The sequence below is a fragment of the Hippocampus comes genome, unplaced genomic scaffold, assembly GCF_001891065.2.
Source record: "Hippocampus comes isolate QL1 unplaced genomic scaffold, H_comes_QL1_v1.1 scaffold2, whole genome shotgun sequence".
Classification (NCBI taxonomy): domain Eukaryota; kingdom Metazoa; phylum Chordata; class Actinopteri; order Syngnathiformes; family Syngnathidae; genus Hippocampus; species Hippocampus comes.
In genome coordinates this window covers 2,692,342-2,699,624 of record NW_017805139.1, presented here as the reverse complement: position 1 = coordinate 2,699,624, position 7,283 = coordinate 2,692,342, and the positions used below count along the sequence as shown (strand labels likewise).

Here is a 7,283-nt window from a genome sequence, read left to right as displayed (position 1 = left end):
GGGTGGTGTGGTGGGGGGGTGGGGTGTGTGTTTGGGGGGGGGGGGGGGGCTTTAAGGTAATGTGGCATGTCCAAATGCGATGATGCCAATTTAGATTATATGAACAAGCACACTCATCATTGTTCCTGAGATTAAATGGTTAAATCATAACTGCTGTACAGAAAGATGAATACGCATACATAGTGAATTGTAGGACAGCTGCTTCTTAACATTTTTAGATTGGCATTTGTTAGTGGGTAAGTGCCATTAGTAAGAACAATAATATGGGTACCGTAATAACAATAGGTTCTTAAAAAGGTGTCAAATACTCAAGAGCGGCCGGCGTGTTTAAGCTTATTGCCAAATGGTGAATCTGAGTTCTTGAGCTGCTGGATACCGATCCAAATACTACAAAGTGATATTAAACTTAATTGAAAAAAAATTGATCCTTTGACTTTCTTCACTAACTGGAGCATTATGAGCTGTAATATGGTTTAGATTATTTTCAGACACGATAATAGATCTGACAGAGATAACATTTCAAACATAAAAACACTGTAATCTCATAGGTGAACAGGAGTAAAAAGGTAACCTCACAAGATAAGTTTCAACGAAACCGAATAATTTGGCAACATACAGGTTGCAAAGTGCCGTTTGTCATTCTGGATGAGTACTTCGCACCTGTCATATTCTTTGCAAAAGCAAATTGAACATTTGTTTCACACATTGATAACAGCCCATCCAGGGCAACTTTTGGTTCAGTGTCTTGCTCAGGTATACACTGACAGGAGTAGAAGTATCCCAGATAAATAAGAAACCTTGCCTCTCCGAGTTACAAAACTACAGTACTCAACAACCTGTTCAAAGCCTCGTTTGATTCATGCATCATCAAAGCAGTGTGCATTAGACACGTCTATGTATATGAACAATGTGTAAAATATGATGGGGGGAATGCATTTTAACATTTCGGCAGCCTTTAAGTTACTGCACAGGACTCAGAAGCAGCTTGCTCATTGATTCTTACTGCATTAGAACAAGAGACGGATTTCTAACATCATCACCCTAAAATAACCCGAAGCAACTGGGTTTCCACGGTGTTTTGATGTATTTATAGCACTACACCACAATATGCTGGGGGGTTAAAACAGTTAACACGTTTCAACGATGGAGCCATTTGGATTGACTACAACGTGACTTGAATTCATCGCTGCATCGGTCCAGGTGATTTAAGCATTCAACAATTCAAGTGGCGTGTGTTACAACAACCTGTGGCACACACTGTAGTAAGATAGCGAGGAGAGCACACGTTACATCCTCTGCTAGGAGGACAAAATTCAGTCTCGAGCAGTGACAGATGGCGAGAGCGAGAGCGAGGGCTCGCTGGTTCGCTTCAGAGGAATTCTGTTCAAGAAAACAGGCAGCAGCTGCACTACTAGGTTCATCATTCCCTACTTACCCCAGTTGAAAACGTTATTTTTAGTCCTTCGGGCGCTGCTTCGTCGTGTGTCATCTACCGGTGCCACTGCACTTATGTAGTAGCCATCGTTTCGTGCGTATGGTCAGTCGTCCCAGAATGTGACTATGTAGAGTCCGGCCAAGCGAAACGTTTTCGCTCGCCTGTCAGTCATCGCGGCGAGCCGGGCCGGCTGTCCGCTCAGTCGCCATTTTGGTTGTGATGGGAGGAATCCGCTGGCCAGCGCGTGCGCGCGCACATACGTGCTCGCGGTACACATGCGCACGCACACATACACCTGCGATGACCTTATTCCGTCAGCATTCAATTTGGAGGTTAATCTCAATTTCCTCCACACATTTTCTCATTTGTATGAAAGGGAAGGCCAACAAATTGCACTTGGAAGGAAACCTTAATTTTGATAACATTTTTCACAGGATATTGGAATACTTAGTTACCGTAGATTTCCATCATGTATCCGGCCAATTCTGACGATTTCTTACTTTTACTCACTACATTTGTAAACCCGTATATATAGTGTTTATCCTTTCTTTGTCGAAATTTGCTCGTTACTTTTTTTTCAACGGGTAACAGTACTGAGAGAAAGAGAGAGAGAGAGAGAGAGAGAGAGAGAGAGAGAGAGAGAGAGAGAGAGGTATTGACTGAGATTGGTTGAACGCATCATCTTTGTGCAGGGGCGGAGCTACAGGGTGGATTAGAGCATTCTCCGTTACATCCGTCTGTGTCACGCTTGACACACGTCAAGCCACGCTTCTCGGTCACGTGACCGATTCCGCTAAAAAACAAAACACCAGAGCTCGCAAAATGAGTAAAAAAACTGCTGGGGATCAAATGACGGCGGCCTTAAAAGTACGTTCGAGACAACTGGATTAAAGTTATGGCTGAATATTCTGAGATCGCCACAGTAGCACTGTTGCTATTTCCGACATCCTACCTGTGTGAGGCGGGGCTTTTCTGCAGCAACGGCGACTAAAACAAAATTACGAAGTAGACTTGACGTAAAACACACACTTGAGGTGTCATTGTCTCCTATTACCCCGAGATGGGACCGTCTGGTTGCAGAAAATCAAGCTCGGGGCTGTGGTGAGTTGTCATTTTCATGCACTTTGAATTTGCATTGTATCGTATTTTGAAGGCATTAAACATTACCAGAGCGATCAGAGTGTTGCGGCCAGATTAGACGCCCCTTGTGTTTATTATTATATTTCGAAAACACCACAGTTTTCATGCAGCTCATACCATATTATTTTGTTGTATTATTTCCGCCACACCTTAAATGCCGGTCCCTGAAAATATTGTCTGACATAAACCGGTCCGTGGGGCAAAAAAGGTTGGGGACCCCTGGCTTAGAGTGGCCATGGCCACACCTATACCAAGGGGGAGTACTGTATTTATCTGTGCTTTTTTTCTGCTATTTTCACATTGATGATGCAGTATTCTTAGACCTCATTGATACTCTGCCACAAGTGTGGGTTTTTTTCTATTAACTGTATATTTAAAGAATAAATATACAATTAACCTTAATGCAAACTCTAAAATAATCTGTTTTAGGTAAAGAACATTCACTTGTTACAATCAACGTCAGTCAAGATCATTACTTTCACACCAACTCAAGCGAATAACATGGCTGAGAAGTATTTTTTTTTATTATACCATTTTATTTCATGGTTTCATGATATAAAGTCCACACACACCAATCATGCACACACATTCAATACAAGCAGGAACAAACCTCAGTATAAAGCTACATTTGGAATTGTGAAAAACTAAGACTTTTGTGGCATTGTGCTTTTTAGATGTGATTTGAATGAATGAGCCATTTATCAAAGTATGCAAAATGGCGTCTGCCGTCTGTGACAATTGATCACCCTGATTGGCGGTTAGCTAGCGAATCAGCGCATGAGCTCGACTATCAGTACTACGCAAAAGGGAAGCCGCTGCGAAGAAAATGGAATCAATAAGTTCAGATCAGCAAAATATTGCTTTTTACTTAGATTCGTGGCTGCTTGATTAAGAGTGTGACATGCATTGTTTTGAATAGGTGTGAATTTTATTTCATGAAACCCTGACTGTGGACTGTGCCGGTACACGTCTTTCTTACCCTCTTGTATAGCAGTGTAATACAGACATACTTTTTTAATATTTTTAATAAGGTGCAATTCATTGAGTATCCGCTAGGGGACACTGTTTTGATCAGAGAAGAAGACAACAGCAGCCTCAGTCTGTCACTGAGACAGACCCATGACAGCAGACGCTATCAATAGCACTCTCACATTTACACATTTAATAGCACTCTCCTTAGTTTGTAAGGTGTAGGCAGGGATTACATTTAGATTTTATATGCACGTGTAAATGCTTTAAAATTTGCTTACTTTATGAATCTTGTTTAATCTTAAAGTGCATTCCTATATTTTTCAATACCAATTACTTGTTAAAGTTTGTACAATCAGTGGGATCAGTTGCAATGCATATATGTGAATGATAAAAGTAAATTGCACATTTGTCGAAGGAAATGTAAGGTGCTTCATGAAATGTTTTGTAAAAGATATGTTCATTAAATTTCAACATTTTCCTAATGTTCTTGTGCTTCTTTATACCAAAACAAAGGAAAGACATATTGTTTTGGTTATTTATAGCAAAGTATTGTATCATTTTAATGGTCCGGCCCACTTGACATCTACCGAGGCCGTATGTGGCCCACCATGTGAAATGAGTTTGACACCCCTGTACTAAACGAATGAAAAGTGAACCTGAATTAGTCACTGCTCTCAGTAAGAGGACCCTGTAATTACCTGGAGTTTCTCCTTTGAGCCCTGCATTCAGTAACTAAGAAAAGAAACTGGCAGAAAAGGATAACGAATGATGAAATATTGTAATAATGTGCATTGTGGTGTAAGAGATGAATCACATTTTTACTTACTTGTTCCTCCATTTAGTGATTTACATTTGCACTTGGAAAAAAATCTATTTTCAAGTTTAATTTGTGTATACGAGCAGAATGAAAACAAACTCCAAAGTGCATGGCTGTTAGGTGTTAATTAGTTTGTTATCTTGTCATTTCAAATGTTACTTTTTACTGAGGTTTGTTCCTGCTTGTATTATGAGTGGGCTATTGACTTGGCATAGTATTCCCACTCAATCATGCAGATCGACAGGATGTAGTCCACTCCCAAATCTTGCAAATATACAGGACTGTGTGGGAAGTTTCTGGGAACACCCTGCACTACATTAGTTGTTGTCTTTTGCATATGATAAACATCTTTCGGAATCTCATTAAAATGTGTTCTGTTTTAAAGTGTGTTACTCTATACACACACACACACACACACACACACACACACACACACACACACACACACAATAATATTATTATATTATTATTATAAAGTATTTCGTGTGAAAAAAAGCGTTTTTGTTTTTTTGTTTTCGGGTTTACAATTCATACCAACTTCCGCTCAATTTATTTTGTAATCCGTTCCCTCCTCTTCTGCGTGTCAAAATGACTACTAAATATTTTAATTCTGTAACAATTAATCTCTGCGGTGAAGTGAAATACGGCAGTTGCCGAAATTTACAACCTGAAATGCCAAGAGGCGAATACGCTTAGTTTGTCTGTTGGGGCCCAGCGATTTGCAGTCGACGAGTCAAGAGTGTACCATGCCTCTCTAATGTATGGTTCTTTGGTGTCATCTGCTGGTTCCATTGGTCAAACACAAGTTCTCGTTCGTGGTTTAACAAATGAAAAGCAAACTCATTATTGGAAAAAATACTGTACACTGACACGCCTGATAGCAACACCGCCAGCCACAGATTGTAAAGGTTCACTGAATGGTGATCTTTGTGAGACATACCGGTAATATTGTCCTTCTTCATCATCCTTTAGAAACGATGTTTTCATTCAGCACTGAGCAGAGCACCACACATAAATTAACCAAATTATTTGAGACACCACCCAGTATGCGGCAGTGAGTACAATAGGCCTATAAGAGTTGTAATCAAGTAATACAATGCTAATATTTTTGAAGAAGCTGAATTTCAAATGCAGCTCTTATAATACAATGTTACAGCTGAAGCTGTTGTGAAAGCACTATATAAATGAAGATGTAGCAAATTTGTAGCTGTTAGTGATTGGTCTGTCCTGGTCTACTGTCTTGTAATTGAGTACTGCAACTGTTTGTATTGTCTGTTTTATGAGGTCTTACCTATTTGGTTCTTAATTATGTTATTGTGTTTTTTACGTTTTATGTGTCTCACTATACTATTTTAGAAACCTACCTTAGGATTACGGCTGAAAACTAGCCTTTATGCTAAGTCCGGCACATTTACACTGTTTATTCTTGTGTTGATTAATGTTCACTGTTCCAATGAAATAAATAAATGAAATAAAAATCCATCCATCCATTTTCTAATCTGCTTCCGCTCATGAGAGTCACAGCGGGTGCTGGAGACTATCCCAGCTGTCTTCAGGCAATAGGCGGGGGACACCCTGAACTGGTTGCCAGCCAGTTATAATTAGCATGAAGAGATTAATTATTAAGTGTTTGATGCTTTTACGCACACTCAATCATGACATAGAAAATGTGATGGTCCAAATATCACTCAACATAATTAACATAGTAAAATGGAAAAAAATCAAGCAAGCAACTCAGTTTCACTTCATGGCTCAATTGCCATTTGAAGGGCAGTAATCTTATTTCCAGTGACAATACATCTTTATTGATAATGGCATTGAGACAACAGATAACAGATGGGCATAACCACATGCTGCAGAAATTTAGCCAAAGTAATGCTTTTAGTGATTAACAGCTTGTAGGCTCTCCTCATAGACCCGCTGATTGTTGCAATGTCTTTGCATGGCTTGCTCTGTCTATTGTCTTGGAGGCAAGGCTGTGACCATGCTTTATCATACCTACTCGATGAACGCATTATCATAATTGCAAAACCGAAATGACTTAAACCACCCCAAAAGTATTCTGTCATTTGACACAGGAAGGTGCACCCACTCACAGTTACTGGAATTTTCTCTTCTTCACTATTGATTTTTTTTCTTCTTTTTTTTTGGCTGGTTGGCTTTACAAATGTTTACACAGTTATGCTGGAGCAATACAAAATCAAAACACCCCAACATCCTCACCCCTACTCTCTTGTATCTCTGCACACATTTAGAGGTCAGGAAACACACAGGATGTGATCATATCAATAACTTACTGTACTGGGAGGCTGAAAGGATGTCAGGGATTGTATATCAGATAAGAGATTAACTCTTTCATGCACGGAACAACTAAAATCACATTAACATCATGAATCATCTATAACTGCTTCAGACAACAAAGTGTATGCAGGAAAGTGGTGAAGATTGCACGACTGTCTGTGTCCTATGTGTTGTGCTGTGTTATTTTTGTTATTTTGACTTCAAGATGGCGCCGCGAGAGTGGCTGCCTTTCCAGCAGCTCCTGTATTTTGTTGTTCTACTTCTTCCATTCATAACTTTACTGCTGTGAATTGGGAATTTCTCCATTGCGAGACGAATAAAGGTTTTCTTATCTAATACTTGGGATGTGACCCGCATTATTCAACATTCATAAAAATAAAAATGATGAATCAAGTTTTCATAAATAATGTTTCAGGTTTGCAGCATTGTAAAGCATATGCAGAGGCTGTACTTCATTGATTCATCAAATGGGACTCCATGAGAGAATCAGTCACAGCAATGCTCTTAAATGAATTCCACGACACATGATTACTGGATCTCTGACTGGAGCTTTACTGTTTACCACAATGCAGCATTTGACATTAACGATGGCCCGTGGCCAGTATTCCGCTGATTCAG

The 7,283-nt window shown here is 39.7% G+C and overlaps 1 protein-coding gene across 2 annotated transcripts in view; it reads right to left on the bottom strand.

Moving 5' to 3' along the window:
* Positions 1–1,705, bottom strand: part of LOC109514414 (C-myc promoter-binding protein-like) — a 42,095-nt gene extending 40,390 nt beyond the window's left edge. Inside the window, exon 1 of one of the 2 annotated variants that reach the window (XM_019867511.1) lies at positions 1,436–1,705. The gene's annotated coding sequence lies outside the window, so the exon portion shown is untranslated. The remainder of the gene's footprint in view (positions 1–1,435) is intronic. The other variant, XM_019867512.1, reaches the window with a different exon arrangement.
* Positions 1,706–7,283: the final 5,578 nt, after the last annotated feature.